The sequence below is a fragment of the Bacillus rossius genome, chromosome 10, assembly GCF_032445375.1.
Source record: "Bacillus rossius redtenbacheri isolate Brsri chromosome 10, Brsri_v3, whole genome shotgun sequence".
Taxonomy (NCBI): Eukaryota; Metazoa; Arthropoda; class Insecta; order Phasmatodea; family Bacillidae; genus Bacillus; species Bacillus rossius.
Window position 1 is genome coordinate 27,575,652 of NC_086337.1, and position 26,611 is coordinate 27,602,262.

The 26,611-nt window shown below is 40.3% G+C and overlaps 1 protein-coding gene and 1 long non-coding RNA gene across 2 annotated transcripts in view; one reads left to right on the forward strand and one right to left on the reverse strand.

The window, feature by feature from the left end:
* The window catches only part of LOC134535890 (tachykinins), a 352,147-nt gene that overhangs the window by 276,063 nt on the left and 49,473 nt on the right, over nucleotides 1-26,611 (reverse strand). The window lies entirely within an intron of this gene.
* Nucleotides 1-26,611, forward strand: part of LOC134535891 (uncharacterized) — a 324,926-nt gene that overhangs the window by 199,123 nt on the left and 99,192 nt on the right. Inside the window, exon 3 of the long non-coding RNA XR_010075723.1 lies at nucleotides 4,697-4,781. This is a non-coding gene — a long non-coding RNA (uncharacterized LOC134535891). The remainder of the gene's footprint in view (nucleotides 1-4,696; nucleotides 4,782-26,611) is intronic.

Sequence of the window (26,611 nt, forward strand, 5' to 3'; positions counted from 1 at the left end):
GACCAAATCTCATCAGTGTTATGTGACATCGTCAACCCTGAAGAAGGAGATGTAGTATACGTCCTAGGAGACAAACAGAAAAGTATCTTTAGTGAACTGTGCAGTGCCAACATTGTTGATTTACATAATGAAAGAAACTGTCCTAGCTTCAACAAACTTTTAAAGACTTATGGAAACCGCCTGGATAAATGTATAAAACTGTATGGCAAATTCCATTGCGCCCATTGTAATGTTCAGCTACTTAAATTCTGGCTATTCGACCACCCATACTACTATGTATAATTGGGTCTCGAGTTAATGTTGCCTTTGTCACTATGATGTGTAGTGTGTGAATATTATGTGATTTTATTACTCGTTATTTACTTCTTTTAAATCATCGATTGTTCTTACCCCTTGCTGTTTGTAATAAGATTTAAATAAATATGTGTTTAACATTTACGTTGTTTGCTTTAATTTCAAAACATTTAATTGCCGCTATTATTGAATTGTAACTATAAGTTATTAGTCTCCTCAGCTAGAGTGATTGCTTTAATACATAAATTCTAACACTACCTTCGAGATGTCTTCCGCCACTACGAGAAGAAGAGAGAGAGACTCTACACAACACCAATATTTTATAAATACTCTATCATATTTAATAAACATACATTAATAAATAATAATAATAATATGGCTACAGGTTCCAAACTTATCTCGACTGGTTACACATTGCATAACACTTGTAGGTTTTTAAATTCAAACTTGGCACCATCCGGCGACAATACCTTGAATTAAAGATGGCCGACAGTGGTGCCATCCGGTAGCGACTTTATGAATTAAAGATGGCGATGGTGGCGCGCTCCGGCGGTAACTTTAAGAATTAAAGATGGCGACGGTGGCACACTCTGGTAGCAACACTAGGAACTAAAGATGGCGATGGTGGCGTCATCTGGTATCGATTATATTAACTAAAATATGGCGACGGTGGCGCCATCTACCAGCCAACTTGAGAACCAAGATGGCGGCGCCTCTGGTAACTAATTTTTGAATTTGGCGCGCGATACTAGCGACATCTACCAGCCAACTTGAGAACCAAGATGGCGGCGTCTCTGGCAACTAATTTTTGAATTTGGCGCGCGATACTAGCGACATCTACCAGCCAACTTGAAAACCAAGATGGCGGCGCCTATGGTAACTAATTTTTGAATTTGGCGCGCGATACTAGCGACATCTACCAGCCAACTTGAGAACCAAGATGGCGGCGCCTCTGGTAACTAATTTTTGAATTTAGCGCCATCTGGTAGTCTGTGCTGGAATTAAAGATGGCGGCTGTATAATAATTTTAATTTAAAATGTGGGGCCTTAGGTATGCATTAAGGAAGGCAAAAACACCCTCCTCCCCCATTTATCATAAACTTGCCGTCAGTACGTAGCATATATAGATTATTTATTCCACCATATCCCAATTGGTCTCGTGGTCTAGTGGTCAAGGTGTCCGCCTCGTAACTACGACATCCTGGACGTTTTCACGTCCCATGGATCGAATCCCAGCCTCGGCACTGAAAATATTTTAGTTAAAATAAAATAATCCCTGCTGCTATCTGGTGGCGACCAACAGAACTATATGACGTCACAAGATGGCTGCCTCCAGCAGACGAAAACAAGATGGCGGCCACCAGCAGACGAAACAAGATGGCGGCTGATGATTACATCGAATTTCAAAAGTTCGAAAAAAAAAATTCAAATCCAAGATGGCGCCCGTGACACAAAGTGCAACGGTGACGTCATGATTCGAAGTTGGTGGAAATTTCTAGAAATACAAAATGGCGGATGGATTAGCATGGATTGGCATACAGATTAGCATGGATTAGCATAGATTAGCGTAGATTGGCATGGATTAGCATAGATTAGCATACGGATTGGCATAGATTGGCATAGATTAGCATAGATTAGCATAGATTGACAAGGTCAAGGTCAAAGGTCATGATGACGTCATCCAAGATGGCCGCCGATGACGTCATCCAAGATGGCCGCCGATGACGTCATCCAAGATGGCGGGCTCCTGGCTCCTGCGCCTGTGCTTGAACCCCCCATTTCCAACTACTTATGCGACTGCGCAGTCACGCTAGTGAACAAAACATGCAGGTGTGCTATATAAAACAAGCATTCCACCGAGTAACCCACTACCGGACATTTTCACTTTTCGGTTACTTTCCGATGACGCCATCTCCTCGACAAAAACCTATCAGCTGTGAAAAGAAGTTTCACTTTATAAAAAAAAAAGCTTTTATTCTCGTGTCGAGCGAATCGGGCGCTGCGGCGTACTTGATACGGGAGAGTTTCGGAAGCGGGCCTTGTGAAAAAAAAAAGTGTCTACCGGCGGACGTTGTAATTTAGCGTCGCGTGACCGAGGTGGTGGCTCCGCGGTCGAAAAAGGAGCCCTGATTAGAAACCTCGCCGTCGGCCACGCCGCGATGCTTGGTATCTCATTTCAGGGAGGGTCCGGCAATAAGCGACTCCTCCTCCCCCCCTTCCCCCACCCTCCACTCCCCGGCTGCACCGCCGAGAGCCGAGCAATTAATATTTCATTAACTCGCCCGCGCCGCCTCTCCCAGGACGCGTTACTTCTCGCCCGGGACACAATCTGCGACTCTTTCCCACCTCCCCTACCCTTACCCTTACCCGCCCCAGACCTTCCTCCTCGGCTGAAAGGTCGCGCTCTTTGGCGGGGTTAACCCCCCTCCCCCCCCCCCCCCAACACCGACTCCCGAGCGCTTCTGGAGGCGGACCTAGCGCCGCCATAAGGACCTCGCCTGCGGTGACTCGCGGAACTTCACACGGAGTCCGCATTACAAAAAAAAACAAACATACATCTCCGTTAACCGAAATATGTTTTATGCAATAACTTTCAGTTCAGAGCAAATTGAGTTTTTTTTTTTGGGAAAGATTGGATTACAGTCCTACGTGCCCTTTTCCTCCAAGAATTTTTTTTTTTTTTTTTAAGACCAAGACTGTAATTCCGGAACTAAAATCATTCCCATATTTCAACACCAGAGAAAAGGGGCCTTAAATTTCCTATCATGATGCGCATTGATTTAAAACTATTTTTTTTTTAGACGTGCTCTGTACATCATATAAAAACCTCAATAATTCTCAAAAATAATTAAATACGTAAACACGGTGAGAACAAATAATCGAGATCGGCAGGTGTCAAATGATTAATTGTCCAGGAAGCACAGAGCATTAAGCTGAATGAATTTGGTCGGAAAAGTATTACATCTCAGAATAACGTGGAAGGTTTTCTGTTGAAAAACATTGGCAACGTCTCGGGTTCTGATATCTGTTCCTTTCATCAGGCTCAAACAGACTGACATCAGCTGATGGCGACCTTTTTTTTTCCTATGACGAACTGTGTATACCAGCAATGGCGTATGTCCATATAATTTGTTTCTTTATGTCAAATAATTAAAAAAATTCTTTGGGAAAAGGTGATCAATACGACTGTAGTTCCCATCGTCCTCAAAACTCCTCATTAAAACGTCCACGCCTTATTCTTAGTAAATACGGCATATAAACAAAATTAACTGAAAAATATATAAATTTTTACACGTGAAAACACTTTTGCAAATATTGTATTTTTTTTATGCAATGAATTTCTTCAATGAAGATATTTTTTAGTTCGTTTGCTTGATGAAAAAGTTAACTTTTTGTCCAGTTAAACAAGAGATTTAGAGAAGCAGCCAAGAAGTTTAAAACTAGTAAAGACCTTTAAAGTAAAAACTCACGCTGTTACTTTTAAAAATATTTTTTCATTACAGCATCATTAATTAACTATTGGACATTTGTAAATACATGAAGTTTTTTAAGCAATAAAACGTTTATTTTTGTGTTATTATGTTTTCGAATTTTCTTCCCGAATATAAGATGTTCCATTTGAAAGTAAAATAAATAACTGACGTCCAAACACTCTTTACTTGTACTTCTTTTACCGGATGATTATACAAAGCTTACTATTGAATAGTTAAAAATAATTGTGAAAATAAGCACAAATTTACCGAAAAACTTAATTGTATTTTATGCAGTGCTACAATTATATTTTCCGTCACAGTTTGTATGAAAGAGAGAGCCAAGTTGCTACAGTAAAATCTGAACATATAATTCCATCAAGTGAAATGAAATACGTTTCATTTCTCAGAGTGAAACAAAGCCGAGCACACTAAAAACGTTCTAGAGCGTATAGCAGGTTCGGATTTTACGTTTAAGATATGACTAAGTTGACAGGTAACGTACATAAACAGGACGTCTAGTAATATAATCCCTAAGAACCATAAATGTTTTGGAAAAGATGAAAAGGATTTATGATGGAACGAATTCGAAACTACGCCACATTGTTACGACGTAGGTTGAAGTACAAAACAATCATTGCAAGCCTAAACTCGACTGTTGGAAACATACGTGAAAGACATTTAGTAATGATTGTGATTGAATCGTGTGACGCATGGTCCAGAATAAATTAATGTGAGTTTACCTGTGTTACACTGCAGTGTCATTATTCTTGATTTGAAACAATTTCTTGAAAAGTATTCATAGTTAATTCTTGTCTGAAATTGGAGGCGAGGGAAGTGATATAAATGGTATTGAAAGAAGTTGGCAATATTTACCTTTTATTCACTGTATAAAATGGCAATATATTTTTTTAAGTGAATCTTATTTGCAGGGAATCAAGATCAGAGCCTAAAGAAAACCGAAAAGTGCAACGATCAAGAGTGGATCTCTCGCGTGGGGAAAGAAGTAAGGAGTGGGTAAGTGTCTAATAAAATAGATAGATAGCTGTAAAACTCTTTGCAGGTTTTTCGTTGAAGTGATTGTTTACAATTTTGAACCTACATTTCGTACTTTACTGAAGGCTTATTTACCATATTTTAACTAACAAATTACTTGCTGAAAATACAACGTTTGCACTATAGCACGTTTAATACTTGCGCAATTGCATACATACACATTTGCATACATACACATTTGCATACTTGCGCATTCGTGTACTTGATCACTTGTATACTTGCGCACTCAAAAAACATCTCACATTCTCATACACACGTCATACCTGTAGCCTATACTCGCCCAAATTCTTGTATACTTGCACACTTGTAGCTATACACATTTGTCGAAAATTTCCTATCCCGCTATCTCTGAAGTTTCACTTTCAACGGTCATTTTTTATGTAGTTTCTGTAAGTATACTAGAACACAAATAATCTTTTTTATAAAATAAATATTTTATTCAAGCAGTGGGAAATATAACCATTCGTTGTTTGGTTATTATTTCGTCCATTACGAGAGCTACTGTCAGCAGCGTTCTTGCAAAATATGTATTCTTTGTGAAAGGGGAAAAAAATAACGGATTAAGAATGATAAGGCCTCACCATTTTGCAATTAAATATATTTTGATACCGCTTGCAATGAAGCTTCCGTGCTTTTTGTTTCACATGGTATGGGACATAGCTATGGCTACATGTTGAAGTCAACACTTATGAACTAGTGTGGATATCATGATAGTTGTAGTCGCACTTAGAGACTAGAGCTTGTTAGTAAATATGTGGTTTCAATAAGGTAAAGAAGAACTGGGAAATATGATATGCCTTGGCATTTCAAAACTTTGGATAAATAGTTCAAAAACATGGAAAAATCCAATAATGGCGGGGCCTAATTCCCCTTAAGCATTGTCACGTGCCTAGGCATCGCTTTTTTCCCACGGAACGCTTGGTGATGACCGCTCATTTGTTATTTCCGCTGGTGTAGCTTTTGAGCCAACGCGACGCAGGGCTGCTCAAATTTCGTGCGGTCTGGTGTACCCGAACTTCGTCGTGGAAGCATGGCTTTGTTTAGTGCCACTGGACTCTATCCTCTTACAGCGTAACAGATAGTTTTATGTAAGAAAGTGGTTGGGTTGGCACAGCCGTGCATATAAGCATGTTTACCTGGGGTGTATTGAAGTAATTGATTTACGAAGGACGACCGGTATCTCAATGAATATTTCATTGGTGTTTGGTCCGTGAACTACGATAATGTTCCTGTTAGTGCAAGTTTGCAAACGGGCTGAGCGCTGGTGCAGGCCGCCTGGGTGTCCTGTTTAAGCGATACTGTCAATAAAACATAACCGGTAGAGGGCTTGCTTAAGCGCTCACGTACTCAGACCTGGTCTTCTTGTGACTTGTTAGAAAGTTTTGGTGGTCAACTGTTTTACCTCAAGTCGGCGCATCGAAGCTCCCTAAGCTATGAGGGTAAAGTTTAGAGACTAAATAATTTTAAAAAAAGAACCATGCCCAACGTGGTAGGAAAAATAAACGATACCCAAAAGTTTACGGTTAATTCTAATATAAATTACCCGAAACGTAATGTACAAATCTAAAATGTTTGAAACGATTAATGGAACATACATAACACCATGAACATAGAAAGCATTTGAAAGTCTGGAGCTATGTAATGTTAAAGTAATATGAATTATACCAATTGTACAAATTTGAATTTAGTATGAACAAATCATAAATAAATAAGGCTTATTAAACCCAGCCAAACCCCGACTCCTGAGCTATAAGTAAGGTAAGCTGACCCATAAACCTTTTGGTTTAATTTTCATTAGAAAAGTAATCTAAAGATTAATTAATCATCTTCCTTCTCTACGTCACTACGTAAATTATAGATGACATCCTCCTGTGAAGATAATTTCTTTATTCACGTTATTGTTCATTATATGAAAACTATTAAGTGTGCCCAATTAACAATGGTAGAATTTTACTTGTGTTTAATTTTACTCTCTGAATAACTTGCTGTATTCTATATATACTGTCTTGAGTATTTTAGCTGCCTTTTCACCCGGGAATGTCAAGTACTATATAGTTAATCCTCTGGGTGGGATAAGGTGATTACCTAATAACTAGAGACCCGGAAAATTCGCGGGTTCATTTCGTGTTATGATAAAATTCAAATAATTATACCTTAGTGCTGCTTCTGTCATTGGTTAACTGTTAATCTGGAGGACTGAGGGCCAATTAGAGACCCTCACTCATAGAAGTGTCGAATCACAGGCCACCCAGTCGAGACGACTCACAAGTCAGCAGCCAATGAACAGTTGGCATTTTCCCGAGTGTGTAGAGGATATTGGAGTCTATCCTGGAGGTCATTGAACCCGCGAATTTTCCGGGGGTCTACTAATAACTAGAGACATGCAAAATTCGCGGATTCATTTCGCGATAGGCTAGCATCAAAACAACTATACCTTCGTACCGCTTCTGCGATTGGCCCACATTTTATCCGGGGAACTGTGAGCCAATAGGAAACACTAAACCAAGAAAGTGCCGAATTACGGACAGCCTAGTTGAGACGTCTCACGCGTCAGTAGCCAATGAACAGGTGTCATTTCCGCGAGTATTTAAAGGACTGTGGAGTCTATCCTAGAGGTCAATGAATCCGCGAATTTTGCAGGTCTCTACTAATAACTAAATATAATAGGGAAATCAATCTTTCAAGAGCAAGCAATACATGCTACAATATAACCTGACACAGTTGGTGGTATTTCTAGGTCCTCACTTAGATCTGAATCTATAAATTCTTTTATTATAGAATTTTTCTAATCATTCCTGACTTAAACATAAAAGAATTCCTCTTATTTAAGTTTGACCATCGAAAGTTATAACAAATACAAAAAAATAGAATTATATACCATAAAAATGTTTTGAGAACTCACAAAAGATGGTCGTTTCAACAATTTTAAAGACAATGTTTCATTTTGTATAGTAAGAATTAAATGTGCATTGCGTTGTGAGAAGTTGTGGAAAACTAATTTACGTAAAATTTAATTTGAGCTACGTTACCCTATTAAACTCATTGGGATTTCTTAATTACTTCTCTCTCATAAACGCGTTCTTAAAAAAAAAAAAAAAAAAAGAGGATTTACGGAAGTAGTATATGAATGGGGCTCCGACGGCTGGCTTCTGGCTGTGGAGCTGTGTGTCCTTTCCGCCATCTTGGATTTTGACGGCACGGCGGCCATCTTGGACGAGCGTAACGGGACACAGCGTAACGGGACACAGCGTAACGGGACATAACGTAACGGGACAAGTAGATCGCGGCAGCCATCTTGGATCCGCCATCTTGGATGACGTCATTTTGTTTTCTCGAACATTCCAGCATTTTGTTTTCCGCCATATTGGATTATGACGTCACCGTTGCAATTTCCGTTACGGTCGCCATCTTTAACTTTTTTATTTATTATCCGATTTTAATGAATTTTTTTTTAAATTTTTCAAAAAATTCAATTAATAAAATTTTAATATATTTTTTTAAAAAATTGTACTTTTTAGACACGGAGTTCGGAGTCCTCGGTTCGAACCCGACGGGTGCAAAAAAAATTTAAAATGGCGACAGGCTCCTTCCCCCGCGGTGGCTGCAGGCAGACTGACTTACCCCCACCACTTTTTTCAAAGCATATATATCGACAGTGAGCATGACGTCATGTCCGCCATCTTGTCTTCGATGTTGGAAACCATCATCATTGTATCGGCGGCGAGAGTGCGCTGACGCCTAGTTAGTTTGATTCTTACCCGCTAGAGTGCAGTAATCATTTATTACTGTGACACCCGTCATCTTGAAATTTGGCCGCCATCTTGAAAATCCGTAATTTTAATGCTAGAGATTCGGGAAAAAGTTCAAAATCCATTAAATAAATTTGTAATCTATATACTGATTGATTATATCGACTAAGGTCCTTGGTTTGATCCCTGGTCGATACAAATCAACTTTAATTTATAAAATACCAAAAAAGTGACAGGATTGAGAAAATAAAAAACACCGCAAGTACTTTTAAAAACTTTTATTACATAAATTCAATACACTACTACAAGTACAAAAAATAATACACAGACATAGAGCTAAAGTCTTGTGGATTTCTCGATGTCTGCATCTGCCACCCACGAATTAAATCGAGGTGGAAAGCCCCACCACTTGACGTAGGACAGTCCGTTTCTTCGTTTTATAATCTTCTCCACCAAGTACATATCAGGATACAACGTAGGCTGAATCTCTTCGGCATAGAAGCCGCCACGGATAGGTTTGTGGTCCAAATCTGCGAGGTAGTAGGTCCTAGGCTCTGATTCACGAACATGTGTCACACGGAAAAGTTCGGGACTCCAGTTCGCAGTGAAACCTTTCTCGAAGATACCTTTCTGCTTGGAGATTCGCACAATGTCACCGACGTTAGCTTTACGCTTTCGTGGATCTTTCTTCTTCATGTTGGAAAACACTGTTCGAAGCAGGCGATTGTCCCTTACGTCCTTTGGCTTCATTTTCGTGGTAGAATGCACCGCGGAATTATACTCGTTTATTAGTTTCGGCAAGATGTCAAGCCACTTGTAATTTCCGTTAGCCGTGAACTGCCGCCACATCTTGGAACGCAAAGTTCTGTTAAACCTTTCGACAACGGAGGCTTTGACGTTACTAAATGTAGAGTAGTGTTTGATGCCATACTTCTTAATCAAAGCCTTGAAGGTTGCATTGTAGAATTCTTTCCCGAGGTCCGTTTGCAGGTGCGACGGTACACGTCCATCACGCAAAATATTGTTCATGGCCTTGGCTACTTCAGTTGCAGTCTTTGATTTGACAGGTCTAGTCCAAGCGAACTTGCTATAAACATCGATGACTGTCAACATGTACTTGAAACCTTTATTCAATCGGGAATACGGTATCATCTCAACAAGGTCCGCCTGGAATAAATCATCAATTCCACGAACTATGACTTTGCGACGAAGGTATTTTCGTCTAGCAGGAGCATGAAGTTCGTGAGCGATTCCGGTTCGACTCATTGTATGTAGCCGGCTTCCCTCAGTTCTTCAAGTATGGAGACTATTTCGTTGATGTGCGAATAGTTTCCTACGCTAAGCGAAGCATGTAGAATTCTAAGGCGATCAACTAATTCATTAGGATCGTCCCAATATACATAGTCAAATATCTGACCACTTTCTAGCTTTTTTAAACCTTCGCCATGTATTGTTAGTTCACTGAAGAGATTAGCGAGAATGTCGATTTTTTCATGATCTACGTCTTTATATACACCACTATCTGGATCGTTATCGCGAAAATGTGCATTGGTTAGCTCTAGCAGTTTTTTGTACTCTTGTAAGTCTTTGTGAGAATATCCTTTAGGCTCCCTGCGAAACAGCAATTCGTACAGACCAGGAGTCCCGCGCGTTTTGAACTCTTCTACGCGAACGATATTTCCTGGTAGAAAGTCTATTTCTTTAGCACCGAGGAACCACTTATTATGTTTTCTGTACACTCCGTAGGTCGTGTCATTATTCCGACTCGTAAACGATATCAGGTATGGTCGGACCATTGCATTCACTTGATGTCCCTTTTTCGGTATTTTTTTCTTGTGCATGGTCTCTGTACTTGTTAAGTCTTCTTCTTCTCGATCTGGTTCATACTTTCTCTTCTTTACAGTTGGCATTTCATCTTCAACTTCTGTCTTCACAATGATAGCTGGTTCTTCCATGTTTTTAAGTTCGTCGAGGCGACTAGTGATTGGTTTAAATATCTCCTCATTTTCCATCTCACGTGCAAGTCTGGTTCGTCTAGCAAGTAAATATTTTTCACGAACAGACTGTATAGCTCGATGAAGGTCACTGGCCAGGTCTGACATTGTACTGGCTGAAAACTTATTGCAAGGCCTCTTTATATACTTTTTTATTCATTCGCAGAAACTTCTTTCTTGTGTGTGGCAAAATATTAATTAGTTGTCAAGTGAGATAGTGATGCTTTCAGACTACTTTGAAAAGTCCTCAAATCGTCACGTCTTTGTGCATTCGATACTTCGATCATGTCGCGAATGCGAGAATCCGAGGCTTCCACACGCAGGTCGATGGCAACGAGATACTCTATTATTTCGTTTTTCACACTTTCTACTTTTTGAGACAGTAGTATAATGTATTTGCGGATATCAGAGTCGGGGCATACAGTATGTCTGCTGCTACGACCGAATTTCGAAATGCTATGACTCATGTTTGACGATAAACTGATCGAAACCTCGTCTGTACCTGCCCTTATATAGAGGCCAGTCCTTTACGATGACTATGAATCCGTGCTCGTCTTTCCAACACAAGGAACACATGTCTTTGAATTCCTGAAACGACATGTCGGTGTTTACGTGGTCGTCGTAGGCGTGACGTAAATTAAGTTCGTCCATGCGAAAAAGCACTATAACATTCGCATTATCTCGTAGGAGATGTTTGGGTATTCTACTGTACGTCTGACACAGGTATACGCAGTCTACCTTGACGTGCCTGCCCATGGAAAAGTACTCTTGTATAATACCCTGCTTCTCGCACATTACATCGTCGAACACAAACACGGAATTAGGCTTTGCTTCGTCGGTAGACACCACATCGGTATTATCGCTAAACGGAAAATACTCCAGTCCTTCCACCGAGCGTAGAACAGTTGCTAGGCGCTGGTACTTTGGCTGTTGCAACGACTTGGAATACAAGTAAACGTTCTCGAACCGAAGACCGTTTGGCTCCTCCAGTAAACTCAGTAGAACGCACGTCTTGCCACAGTTTGACGGTCCCGCCATTATGCATCGTACAGCAGAAGGCAACAGTAAGCCATGTCGCGATTCGCGACTGCTAGTTTCATCGTTTTGCGTAATGCGCACGGGCAAACAAACATCTTGCTTGACGACCTGCATTGTACTAAATAAATTGTATAAAATCAAACACATTTATACTTTCTGGTCAGTTGCGCGTAATGACTCGAAGAGGTAAGAACAAAAAACACAGTGGAGCAGGACTCGTGAACTCGCTGATAAACAATCTGCCATTCGAGCTACACATTCCCGGATACAGATTTTGCGGCCCCGGCACTAAACTAGCGAAAAGGTTAGCTCGCGGTGACGTGGGCATTAATTCTCTCGACGATCAGTGCAAGCAGCACGATATTGCCTACTCGCTCAGCAAGGATCTGGAATCCAGGCACCGGGCCGACGAGATATTGGCACAGGAAGCTGAAGAAATAAGTAAATCGACGCACGCGGGTCTAGGAGAAAAAATCGCGGCCTGGGGCGTATCTAAAATCATGAAGGCAAAGACCAAATTAGGACTGGGTGCTCGTCAAGCCAGCTCCATCAAGTCAAAGACTAACTCACGCAAGACCAAACGCAAGACTGGAGCAGGCATACAAAAAGCCAAGCAAAAATTACAGACTCTCGACAAGAAGATTATAGGAGGATTTCTTCCTTTGCTTTTGCCTGCATTGGGTGCTCTCGGCGGCCTCATCGGTGCAACGAGCGGTATAGTGCGGGCAGTCAACACTTCGAAGAATGAGCGAATGCAGTTAAAAGAAGCACAGCGACATAATGCAATCATGGAAGCCATTGCCATGGGTAAAAAAAACGGCGCAGGACTGTACTTACGTCCTCACAAATCAGGCCGAGGCATGAAAAAGAAACGGAAATTCTAAGTTCTCTGCCGAAACGACCGCTCACCAACGTAGATTTAATAAAGTACGCACGCAAATTGAAAATACCAAATTTCTGCGGCGTGTTTATGCGAGACACTTTACCCAGCAAACCAAAAACCAACGAACGCGCCATAATTAATTTAGACACGACTGCAGGTCGCGGCACGCACTGGGTAGCGTATATAAAGTCTGGAAAAAAAAGCTACTTACTACGACAGTTTCGGTAATTTGAGACCTCCGCCTGAACTTAGGCGGTACCTGGGCCGGACCACTACACTGTTCTACAATTACGAAACGGAACAGAGGCCTAATCAAACAAACTGCGGACACTTGTGTCTTCGCTTTTTAACTAAAAAAATAATTTAGCTGACAAATAAAAATTGCTACTTAAAGGTTGTGCAGTGATGATAATTTATTAGTCATGTCGATAACACTTACATTGACAGGTCACGCATCTGAGCTGCGGGCGGTTCATTTCCCGCCTCTGGATTTAGACGGAGAATGGTGTATCGGACTCGTAGATTTTCAAACGTATAATGCCATACCGAATATCGACGAAGAAAACTGCAAGATCTGCTTCCTGAAAAGCGATGGGACCGCTCATGAAATACAGTTACCTGTTGGATCTTACGAAATTGACGACATTGCAAATTACATCAGGGATATGTTACCACAGGATGTAGACTTTCAACTGCGTGGAAATCCAAACACTCAAAAAAGCATTCTAACATGCAGTGAAATTGTCGACTTTACGAAACCTGGGACCATAGGTTCGATGTTAGGATTCGAATCAAAGGTGTATGATGCAGGAAGAACGTACGAATCTACGCGCGCAGTAAACATTTTGCCTGTGAATGTCATAAGAATAAACTGTAATTTGGCAAGTGGAACGTATCTAAACGGAAGACTAAGCAACATGCTGCACGAATTTTCGCCGATGGTCCCGCCAGGATATAAACTGGTCGAAGTACCGCAAAGTATCATTTACGTTCCAGTCGTCGTGAAGTGCGCACACGAAGTCGTCGTCAGAATCGTTGACCAGCGAGGACGATTGGTGAATTTTCAAGACGAAGAAATTACATTACGGCTGCACTTGAAGCGATGGGCATAAAGTTCGTAACACCGAACAGTTATAAAAGAAGTCGTATTGACGTGAATAAGAACAGTTCTCTACCAGACATCGGTGCATTAACACCTGACAACATAAAGTATCTTCTTAGTATTGGACAAGTGCCGAATAAATATGGAAGACGAAATCCTCAACGTGGAAGATCCGGTCAGTTTTGAAGACAGCATTACGAAAATGGAATTGCACGAGTACCAGCCTTTCCTGCTCGGACCGTACGCACTACCATCGGAAGTACGCATTGCAGTACAACACCAAGATATTTGTACTTTACCTTCACAGTCATTTCTACGTATAAGAGGCATGCTTACAAAGGCGGATGGTACGCATCCGACAACGACGTCAATATCCTGCAATGGTATTCTTCACCTCATCGAGCGCATTACTTATGTACTCAATGGCGTCGAGGTAGACCAGACAAGAGATGTAGGTATAACATCTGCTATGAAAAATTACCTTTCGCTCACGCCAAATGAACTGACTGCTGCAAAGATGGCCGGTTGGGCTCTCGAGGATGAATATAAGCTTCCGGTTTATGCCGAAGGAAAGTTCGAAGTTTGTGTTCCTCTGTCCATGCTTCTCGGATTCGCTGAGGACTACAAGCATATAATCATTAATTCGAAACAAGAGCTCGTACTGCTTCTAGCCAACACGCACATTAATGCAATTGTCGCCGCTGCAGAAAACCCTCAAGATGTCTCGCTAACACTACAGTCTATCGAGTGGATGCTGCCCCACATCCAAGTGAGCACCGTTGAACGAGTCAAGATGTTGAAGAACATAGAAAATGGCAAGAACTTCGATGTGCCATTCCGATCCTGGAGCCTGGAAACTTATCCTGGCTTGCCTCATAGTCAGCGTATCAATTGGATAGTAAAGTCCAGCTTCGCTACGGAAAAACCAAGATACATCATCGTTGGGCTTCAGACCGGAAGACAGCTCAATGCAGGAGTAAGTCGCTCCTTATTCGATAACTGTCAATTACGTAATGTAAAAATATTTTTAAACAGCGAAAGTTATCCGTACGTTGATATGAACATGGACTTTGAAAGTAGAAGATTTCTTCTCGCATATCAAATGTATGCCAAGTTTCAGCAAGCTTACTATGGGCGGAGACAGTCACCGATACTGAGTCCCGACAGTTTCAAGAACAAGGCTCCGTTAATGGTGTTTGACGTTTCCAAACAGGGTGATCGATTAAATTCAAACATCATCGACTGTAGGATCGAGATAACGACTAGCGGAAATATTCCACCAAACACCTATGCTTTTTGTCTGATACTTCACGATTGCATATCAAATGTATGCCAAGTTTCAGCAAGCTTACTATGGGCGGAGACAGTCACCGATACTGAGTCCCGACAGTTTCAAGAACAAGGCTCCGTTAATGGTGTTTGACGTTTCCAAACAGGATGATCGATTAAATTCAAACATCATCGACTGTAGGATCGAGATAACGACTAGCGGAAATATTCCACCAAACACCTATGCTTTTTGTCTGATACTTCACGATCGGCTTGCATCGTACAATTGTCGAGACAAACTTGTGAAAATTCTGACTTAAATACTGTTTCGTTTGCGATAATAATTCAGTTACGATCGAGCATTGCTAGCGACAAGATGTACTGCAACCTGCAAGGTTTCCAGAGTCAAAACGGCTTTGTTCTCAAAGAAATTGCCGTCACCTCCGGAGACAAGACTCGAACCCGCAGCTTCCGACCTCCGTATCCTTGGAAACTACTAGACGAAAAAAGTAAACGTTCGAACGAATGGCTATGCAAATATTATCACGGACTAGAGTGGGACGAAGGAAAAATCCCATACCACCAAGTGAAAAACACACTTCAAGATTTACTAGTTCAAAACGAAACAATATACGTTGCCGGACCCGAACAGAAAAAATGGCTGAGCAAGTTGTGTGACGACGGAGCAGCTGAAATTGTAGACTTACAGACCGACTACGGCTGTCCTTCCCTGCGCAAGCTTAGTGAAATATACGATGTGCAGCCACGTGACAAGTTTGAACGTATCTGTGCCTGTACAAACTCGCAGTTAATGCAGAAATGGCACACACAGTGTTAGTAGGAGTCTGCATATATAAATGTCGTACCTACGTACGTGTCTTCAGTTGACGTTCGACCTGCAAGAAGATGTTTACGTTTCATCCTGCTAACGTGTACGTGAGCGCAAGACCTAGCTTCAGCAGTGTCGAGTACAGCTACTGGGATTCCGGGTATCTACGTACATATACAGAAACCTGTGATGGAGATGCTCAGCATTGGCGGTTTGCGCACTTTCCTGTGTCCTACGAACCGACCCAGCAGCTATTAGACTGTTGCGAACCTGGAAACTGTGCCGTCTATCACATGAGACCACACACAATCCTTCCTGCTAGCATCGCTGAGGTAGTCGCCTCGTCTGCACGTGTAACACCAAACATGAGCGTGTTGCAACCTGTTGCTACCTGTGATGCTTCTACGCAGACGTCCAAACGACGCTCGTCTCGTCGTCGAAGTTCAGGCAGTGAATCTGTCCCAACTAGCACTGCAGTAGAGCCAAGGCGCAGACGTGGTCACAGACGTCATCGACCATGTCTCGCTCGAGATGACGACGTCGCAGAAGATGACCAGCTGGAAACCTGTGTTCCTGATCGCGTGACCGGCGAACCAGTTGGAACCGGAGTCAACGAACCAGTTGGAACCGTAGTCGATGAGTCAGTTCGTGCGGCATTAAAGACTTTGCTTGTGAAAATGCTTGAATCCTTAACCTAATATGTATTTGTGTACTCTTTATAAATAAATGTGTAAAACTTGAACTCGTGTGTTTTTATTTCTACAATTTTTAGGTACTACCTAATAAAAAAAATTTAAATACAGACAATATTTTGACTCATGTAGTATACCAGAAGACCACGGGTATATAAGCGAGGTTCAGACGACTGGACCCGCAGTTCACCTCTGGCCGCGGTGCAGTACGGACGTGCTCTCTCCATTAAGTTTCGTGAGATTTAGTTATGTCGACCGGGATAGACTGTTTACTGACAGCAGCAGGGACCTCGATGACAGCAACGATGATGGAGACGGAGATTCCGATACCGGATGCAGAGGAGACCACGACAGCGGTGGAGAACCCAATACCGACTGCAGAGGAGACAACGATACGTGCTGTTCCATCATCAGCTGAAGTATCACCATCTGCATTCCAGACTTCAATTCATGAAGATCGTGCATCGCATCAATGCAAATATTGTGACGCATCATTTACTAGAACTTCAAGCGCTCGCAGACATGAAAGAAGCAGTTGTCCGAATAATTTACTGAAACGAATACAATTTCAGTGCAATAAGTGTAAAAAACTAATTTCACGCCTCGACAGCTTACATCGTCATTATATAAAATGCTCCGAGAAAGTTAAGTGCAAGTATAATGAACATGGTTATTGTTTTGACTCATGTGTTGTACCAGCTGATGAGAATATATAAGTGAGACCCTGGTGATATGAACTTTAGTCCGTCTCTGGCTGCGGTGATGACTGAATCGGATAGACATTTACGAACATGTAAAGGACTTAGTCCATACAATAAGAAGACTGTTTGAATCGAGAAATCCACAAGACTTTAGCTCTATGTCTGTGTATTATTTTTGTACTTGTAGTAGTGTATTGAATTTATGTAATAAAAGTTTTTAAAAGTACTTGCGGTGTTTTTTATTTTCTCAATCCTGTCACTTTTGTGGTATTTTTTAAATTAAAGTTGATTTGTATCAACCAGGGATCAAACCAAGGACCTTAGTCGATATAATCAATCAGTATATAGATTACAAATTTATTTAATGGATTTTGAACTTTTTCCCGAATCTCTAGCATTAAAATTACGGATTTTCAAGATGGCGGCCAAATTTCAAGATGACGGGTGTCACAGTAATAAATGATTACTGCACTCTAGCGGGTAAGAATCAAACTAACTAGGCGTCAGCGCACTCTCGCCGCCGATACAATGATGATGGTTTCCAACATCGAAGACAAGATGGCGGACATGACGTCATGCTCACTGTCGATATATATGCTTTGAAAAAAGTGGTGGGGGTAAGTCAGTCTGCCTGCAGCCACCGCGGGGGAAGGAGCCTGTCGCCATTTTAAATTTTTTTTTGCACCCGTCGGGTTCGAACCGAGGACTCCGAACTCCGTGTCTAAAAAGTACAATTTTTTAAAAAATATATTAAAATTTTATTAATTGAATTTTTTGAAAAATTTTTAAAAAAAAATTCATTAAAATCGGATAATAAATAAAAAAGTTAAAGATGGCGACCGTAACGGAAATTGCAACGGTGACGTCATAATCCAATATGGCTGAAAACAAAATGCTGGAATGTTCGAGAAAACAAAATGACGTCATCCAAGATGGCGGATCCAAGATGGCTGCCGCGATCTACTTGTCCCGTTACGTTATGTCCCGTTACGATGTGTCCCGTTACGCTCGTCCAAGATGGCCGCCGTGCCGTCAAAATCCAAGATGGCGGAAAGGACACACAGCTCCACAGCCAGAAGCCAGCCGTCGGAGCCCCATTCATATACTACTTACGGACAGTTTATTTTCTGATTTGTCACATATTTCATTAAATTATTTTAATTCCTGTGACTTATTTCCCCCCAGGTTCCTAACTATTTCTGACTTTGCCTAACTTACTGACCATGGGAGGGAACAGATAATTTACGGTGGAAATATTTTCTGTATTTTTCAATATTTTGCTTCGCTGCACAAAGTGTAGTCGCCGCTCGGATCACATCGGGAAGTTCATAACTTCGCGGGGAGTTGGGAGTCGGGAGTTGGAGTCTGAACAGTCGCCCTGTTCGCCGGACACGCCAGATGTTCAGCAACCCTGAAAAGGGGGGGGGGGGGGGGGCTGTTGGTATGAGGGAGAGGAACTCGTTACAAGAAGATTATGGCAGCGCGACTGTGCGCCAGTAAAGCCCAGAGGATGTTGCACCGCGAGGGGGAATATATACGCAACTCTCCGCTCCACATCGCTTCGCGCGGGAAGTGTTTCGGGCTCCAAAAAAAAAAAATCTTCGTCCGCTAGCTTGCTTCTGTCGTTTTCACCGCTGGGTGCGCAAACTCCTCATTTTAAAACTGCTCACTCAGCTGTTTGCAATTTATTTTCACCCTTGAGTAATACCTTTGCTCTTTGCACTAAGTAGGACTGGATATTTTGGAAAAAGCACCACAAAGAAAAACCTTCGCATGATTTCTATGTAATTTATTGTCCATGGTGAGCTTGGGAATTTAATACAGATTATCAAATTGTGAATGCGGAAGATTTAATCCCTGGAGATCAGTTGTGCTGGCATAGTAGTAGTATAGGAAAGTATGTCCTGAGCCAGGCTTCAGGCTGTGGTGCGTGTGCTGATTTCCGCCATCTGGAATTGTGTCATCATGGCGGCTATCTTGGATGACCTTGACCTTTGACCTTGACATCGACCTTGACCTTCCAGAATTTGCCCAAATTTGCCAAACATCCGCCAAAATGTGCAATTTGTAGGGGTAAAAATTCCGCCAAAAGATCTGAAAACGTTTCTCGACTTCGAAGGAAAAATTCCCGTTTTGAGGGTAAATTTCCCATTTTAGTCCTCAAAAATTCATCGGCTTGAAAAGTCCGCAAAATGGCTTAAGAATCCATATCTACAAAACCACCCTAAGCTGCCGAGGTCATGATCTTAACTATTAGGATGCCATGACCGCTATCTTGCATTATGACGTAACCGCTTTTATTACCGTTACGACCGCCATCTTGAAAATCCGTGTATTTTATGCTAGAAAATCGGAAAAATGTTTCAAATTTATAAAAAAATTAATAAAATTAAAGTATATTTTTTATTTCGAACTAAGACATCGCCGTTGAACATATCGTTATGGTCGCCATCTTGGATTCTAGAAACGTTGCACATTTCGTTACACCCGCCATCTTGGTTGTGTATGACGTTATCGTTGCGCGTTTGGATTCTATATCGTTTCAGTTTTCGTTACGACTGCCATTTTGAAAATCCGTAATTATTATGCTAGAAAATAGGGAAAAAATTTAAATTTATAAAAAAATTAAAAAAATTAATCTAAAAATACTCCGCCATCTTGGATTATGGGTTCGCGATCGCCATTATGAAAATCCGTAATTATTTAGCAAGAAAATTTGGAAAAAAATATTTTTAATGTATCAAAAAAATTAATCAAATTTTAGTATAGTTTTAATAAAAAAGCGCACTTACATCATGGAGTCCTCGTTTCAAACCCGGTGAGGACAAAATAAATAATTGACGACAGATCCTTCCTCCACAGAAGCCACCGACAGAGTGACCTCCCACCACTAATGCCAGCTAGTATGACGTCACGTCCGTCATCTTGTTTTCGTCTGCTAGAGTGCGCTACCGCCATGTTGCCGCTTGAATAAAGAGACGTGATCGTTAAACGACCATACGAGTCTGGCTCGCGAGCCTGACTCGCCAGCTAGACTCGGCTATTTCTGACCACGCGCGGTTCCAACATAACGCCGAAACTTTGCTCGTAGATTTTAATATTGAAAATGAATGTATTTTATAAAAAAAAAATTTTAATCAAACCTACTTTAAAAACACACAAAACTGTTCCTAAAAACAACTAATATCAAACGCATTTAGTTTCACTTTACTTTCACTTTACGATGTATAGGTACTAAATAAAATAAACTTTTTAAACAAATTTATTTTATTACTAATTTTTTTATATTATGAATATTTTTGACCCATACAAAGCAAGAATTATTTTAATCTGTACGTAGTTATTATTAATTTTTTTATTATTATTTTTAGTTTCCATTAAGTCCAGAAAATAATAAAAAATATTGAAACTCTGAACGTTGCTTGGATGGTAAACATATAGCTATTACTAAACTTTCTAATGTATTCTCAAATTACTTTCTTAAAATACAAATCACCCCCGTAGCATTATTTTTGTGTGACTAATGGATGAAAACTTGGAATTATTTACAACTGGCTTATAGGCTACAACGGCGCGTTTCTGTTGGAAGTACACTAGAGGAATCAGTGCTTTACCGGAAATTGAATGATGGTGAACTTAATTTTCCAAAAATTAAAGATAACTGTTGACTATAAAATATTAAGTTGAGGATTGTTCACTCAATGAAAAACCTGTTGAAACGTTTAACCCGTGGATACCTGAGCCAAAATGAATTATCAACAATGCCTAGACCAACCCGTACAAGAGGTGCTGTATCCCGAGCCCAGCTCGTCACAATCCACACACATGCGACGTGTCTTCTTTGGAGGAGTATCCAAGCCTGACATCTACGTGTGTAGGTCGCTTTACTCGTAGTCAATAAATAATTTTCCTTTTTTTTTCTACCTGCGGGGGTTTAATTATTTTAACGGGGTGAATAAAAAACAGTATTTGAGCAGTGTTGATAGTTTAAAAGCAATGATCTGGGTATTAAAATTATTTTCTGTACCAGTTTAATTAATTTTCAGAGTATCAAAGGGCAAACAAAACTTTAATAATGTCATGGCTTATATCAGACTTATTATTCTAGTTAAATTAAAAACAAATTATTTTTGTGTTATTTAGTTTCTAGTCATGCTTGGACTTAAAACGTTACTACGACAAAAAATAATGTTTTTATACATAAATTAATCAATGTTTTAAAATATGTATTTATTAATAAATATTCATGATATGTTTCTTAAAAATGTCCATCAGATACAAACAACTAAATTCGAAACAACAAAAAAAAGTTACTTTTCACTTCTTGTCCGGATTGGTCCATAGTAGATAATTGATTTATCAACATTATTTGCAACTAAAACTAGAGAAAAACTACCACATAGACTGATTTACGAAAGCTTAAGCTCAGAAAAAATTATAGACATAGAAATGTTTTAAAATTAGTACTATTCTATAATGAAACAAAATATTTATTGAAACTTTAAAAATATGCAATAGTCGCTTTGCTTATGTGGTCGTGTCGATGTGAGTTATCTTCATAGATGGGATGTATTGTATATATTCCCTGAGCAATGTGGTTTTTAAACAGATGATAAGCACTCTACAATAATATCTACATATTTCTTTATCTACCCATGTGAAGCTGTTAACAGGTTATAGTATTTTATATAATGTAATCAAATTTTTTATTGTGTTAAAGTCTTATAGATATTGTGTTTTAACTATAAACGGACTGGAATAAATTATTACTATTACCTTATTTTTACGTAATATTCAAGTATAAATTTAACGTTGTGACTTGTGACGTAATTATACAAGTAAGTATACTAGTTTACCACAGCAAAATATTTTTTTCCCGAGTGGCGGTAGGTAGAAAGGCTAAAGTAGTAAGGGTTTTCGGGAAAATTCTATCTAACCACCAACGAACTACAAGAGCAGTTTCTTTTTAAAGGCGTAAATAATAAATCCCTCGCAGAGGTCGAAAGACTGCCTGCTGGATCCGGTGCCCTGGGCTTTTAAAGAAACACGTCGAGTTAGTTAAAGCAGGCTCTCAACAGCTGAGCCTGAAGACGCCGAACCAAAACGAGAATTGTGACGTAGGTATCCGGGTAACAACGCTGTAATTTTTTTTTGTAAATAGGACATACATATTTAAGTAAAATTACAGATGTTTGTTTAATTGTATATTTAAAGGAGGAAAAAATACAGTATCACTACAAAATAGCAATGCTGAGTTCGGATTCTTACGCGAGCATTTATGCTTTGTGTTGTTGTCACAGTGTCTCCAATAGTTAAAAGTTATTTGAAAACCGTTCCCTGAATAACTCTCCAATAATAATAGCGTGAATAAGCATGATAAAACTAAATACAGTCCAATCGTTGAATATTAGATTATGTTTTCCCCGTAGAAACACCAATAAAATTATGTTCCAATTTTCGTAAGAATCACTCAGTATTAACTCGAAAAACTTATTTAATATATTCAGAAATAACCACATGCATGTGTTGTACAAAGTAAAAATATATTTCCTGTAGTATTACAAACTATTTATTAGCAACTAATTTCCAAATAAATCTTTTGTAAAAGTACAGAAAAGTTTATTTTATTTTTTCTGTGCAGGACGATTCCGAGTGAAAACTGCTAGCAATGTCTCACCGACTTTTCCTCTGTGTCAAGATGTAGGGACAGGAACGTTAAGACGCCATATTGGTTTCAGCAATTTTTTTTATAAGCCGTGACAATTATTTTATCGCTTGACGGTAAAAACTTTTGGGCTGAAATAATATTTTTTTCAAAAATATAACAAATTCTGGTAGATTAGGTACCACGGCTTCGTAACAGTGTCTGCTGACAACTGTTCCTACAAATGGAAGGGAAAAAATAGATGGCTAATACGGGAGGGTGTGCCTAATGATTAGAGACCTGAAAAATTCGCGGATTCATTTCATGTTATGCTAAAATTCAAATGATTATACCTTAGAGCTGCTTCTGCCATTGGTTTACTGTTAATCTGGAGGACTGGGGGCCAATTAGAGACCCTCACTCATAAGACTTGTCGAATCACAGGCCACCCAGTCGAGACGACTCACAAGTCAGCAGCCAATGAACAGTTGGCCTTTGCTCGAGTGTGTAGTGGATATTGGAGTCTTAACATGAAGGTCATTGAACCCGCGAATTTTTCCGGCCTCTACTAATGAATTTGTACTGTATGCTTATTCGTGCGGGCCAAAAGGGAACGTGAGGCATGTCACTCGGGTGGACCAACGACGGAACTAAGGACTCTTATCTCCTCTTTTATTTTTATTTTGTTGGAATGTAAGAGATATCACGCCGGTGCGTGCGGCTGTAAAGTGTCTCCTCACGCTCGCGATTACATTCACGAGGGCAGCGACAAGTGCGTCGCTGAGAAATCCTCGCTGGGGCTCCACATCCCCCCCCCCCCCCTCATCCTCATCACGCGACTAGCGAGGCGACGGGAAACTCCTGGGAAATGAATATGGAACGAGTGAGGCAGAAAATGAAAGCGAACGAGGGGTGGGTTCGGTGGAATCCTTACGCTTGGGGAGGAAGTGGGGGGGGGGGGGGGGTGGCGAAGGACAGCTTACACTTCTTATTTTTTTTTTCGGGCCTCGGGATCCGCGGATCTCAACGAGACACCCACTGCACCTTTCCACGTCCTTCCTCGTCCCCTTCGCGAGGCTCGCCACTATCATCGCGCGCTTTAGTGTCCTTTTTTATCTTCTCCCTCGTCGGCAGTTGAGGGAAGTTCAGACAAAAATCACAAGGGAAAAGAAAAACACGGAGGAAGAAACCCCTTTTTTTAGCAATTCGTTTTCAAGTAATTGCTCGGCAACCTCTTGTAACGTTGAAGAAATATGAAGAAAAAAAACATTATATAAAATAAACACTTTTGTAATTCTACACGAGATTGTATGAAATCTTAAAAGAAAAAAATATATATGAAACGTATACCTACGCTACTCGAAGTCAGTTTTGCCGCAACCAGTTATCTTGCAAGATTGTTGCCATTTCCACAATTATAGGTTGGATTTGGTTGGTGGGTGTTTTCATGTAGTAAAATGTGTATTTTTAATCTTTGTTCACATTAAAATGTTCGTCACAGAAACGTTTTTTTTTAGTGGTGTATTTTTTTTCCTAACCTAAATTAAAACTAAGTTTTTTGGGAAGGGTTCCGGGTTAGGGAGGGAGACTAAGTGCGTCTCAGGCCGAAGAAGCCCATACGCTCTAATCATGCAGGGTATTAGACATGCAGGAGGGGTAGCATGCATCATGTGCTAGGAGGGGGATTGGCCAGCCGTGGCAGCGATTGACTATACTAGACTAAAACTAGATAAGTTGAGCCCAGGTAAAACCTGCATAGACACAGGGAAAACCTTGGGCTCTGACATGCGGGATGCAAAATTTCATGCATTAATATCGAGCATGAGGCTTGCGGGAAAACAGATGGATGGATCTGGAAGAAGAGTTGGACAGAGTAGAAAATATTCTACCATGCGGGCGGGTTGGGGGCTCGGACATTGCTGTCCGCATTGGTTTGGGTGGCACTGGTTATTTCGGGGGCGACTTTAGTCGTTTCCCGCCGGGCTGCCAGCCAGCCCACTTAAATTATGAAGAGAGAAAATTATTTAGTTTATTTATTTAAGCTGTAATTCAAAATCTCATGCCTTTCAGAACACAGCCGGCACTGGAGGTGTGGCCTGCCAGGCGAGCCATGCCATCAGATATAAGGGTCAGCCCTAACACGACAGGCAGAGAACCCGAGGGGGTCAATTCATATACCTGCGTGCTTCGCACTATTTTGAATCAGCACTGTTAGTGGTGTAATTTTTTTTTGTTTATGATGGAGATTCTGCTGTCCGTATGTAGCCTACATCCAACAAAGCAACTTACACCAATCTTTTTGTATGAATGGCTAACGTTTTCAGTGAGAGAAGTCGATTTGATGCTTTGTATCGTTGCGCATATTGTATGTATTCTGGCATCAGCTGCCTTTAAGTGTGCATTGTTCTGTTTTCCTAAAGTGTTACACCCGTACGTAATTCAAGCAATCTCAATGCTTACTTATTAGCTAGGGCCACGCTGTAACACGTGATATAGCTTACATTTTAAAATAAACTTATAGTTTTAAAAAACTAAAACAAAAAAGCCTGTATCGTTGAATGAACTAAAAATTCAAAAAATTATATTTACATTTAAGTTTTCTGATCCTACAGCCGAATAATGCAGCACAACTCGGTATAACTAAAAACGTGGGGTGCTATATATAATTTGTCTTGAATTTTCTATCAGTAATAACAATATGATTTGTAATAGATATTTGATCACTAATTTTAGGATATAGTCAATACGAAAATTTTAGGATATAGTAATTTCGTAAATTTTAGGGTATAGTCATTACGAAAAATAATTAACTTATAATTAGTAATGGGGTGCTTCAGGGGGGGGGGGGGGGACCTGTAGGATTCGCAAGTAGGGCCCGCGGAAATTTATGGAGAGGGGGGGGGGGAGTGTAGCCCGAGAATTTTGCACGTGTGGTTAAATGGATGCGGTGCCCGTATGCTGTACACTGCCCATATTTAGGCCTGCATGCATACAATAAGAAGAAAACTTTAAAATATACAGAGCATTTTCCATAAGACATAGTTTTGACATCAAACACGTTTCACAGACACGCTTTTGCAAGTGCAGGTAGGCCCCCCATTAGTGAGGAGTTTCTTATTTCCAGGGGGGAGGGGCATGGGTAACCCTGACCCTCTCGGGATCTACGCCCAGGGGGTGCTTGATATAATTTGTCTTAAATTTTCTGTTACTAATTTTAGGAAATTACGAATTTACGAAATTACGAAAATAAAAGAAGCGAGCACCCCACACTTTTAGTTATACAGAGTTTTGGTGCAATATTTGGCTGTTAGACAAAAAACTTAAATTTTGGTTTAATAATTTTAATTTTTAGTTCATTAAACGAAAAAAGCTATTATTATTTTATTTTTAAACTATAAGTTTATTTTACTTTTTTATTTTCAAAATAATATAAAAATATTGAATAGGAGTAATTGAAACAAATTTAAAAAGTACTAAATATGAGTGATTTAAGTATTTGTTTGTTACAATGAACTTAAAATTAATCAGTGTTCGCGCAATCTAGTCATTTCAGCCAATACGTCAAAATGACATGGAATGTTTCTTGTTATCTTAGAGAAATCAAGTTCTTCTACTGGGAGACCATCCAGTAACTTTACGCAACTAAGAGCTACATAAGCCTGTCCGGCTGCAAAGAGACGCGATCCCAAATAAACAACTGCATAATCTACAGTGTATATTTGCATTTTATGCACGATAGATGCCCAACTCAGTATTAATGGCAACATTCTCCTTTCAGCAGTACCATAGCTGTATTTCGCTGGAAACTGAATGGCTATTGGTTTAATTACATGTACACCATATGTTGTTAAATCGACACGGACTGATGGAATGTCCGTATCAAACACTTG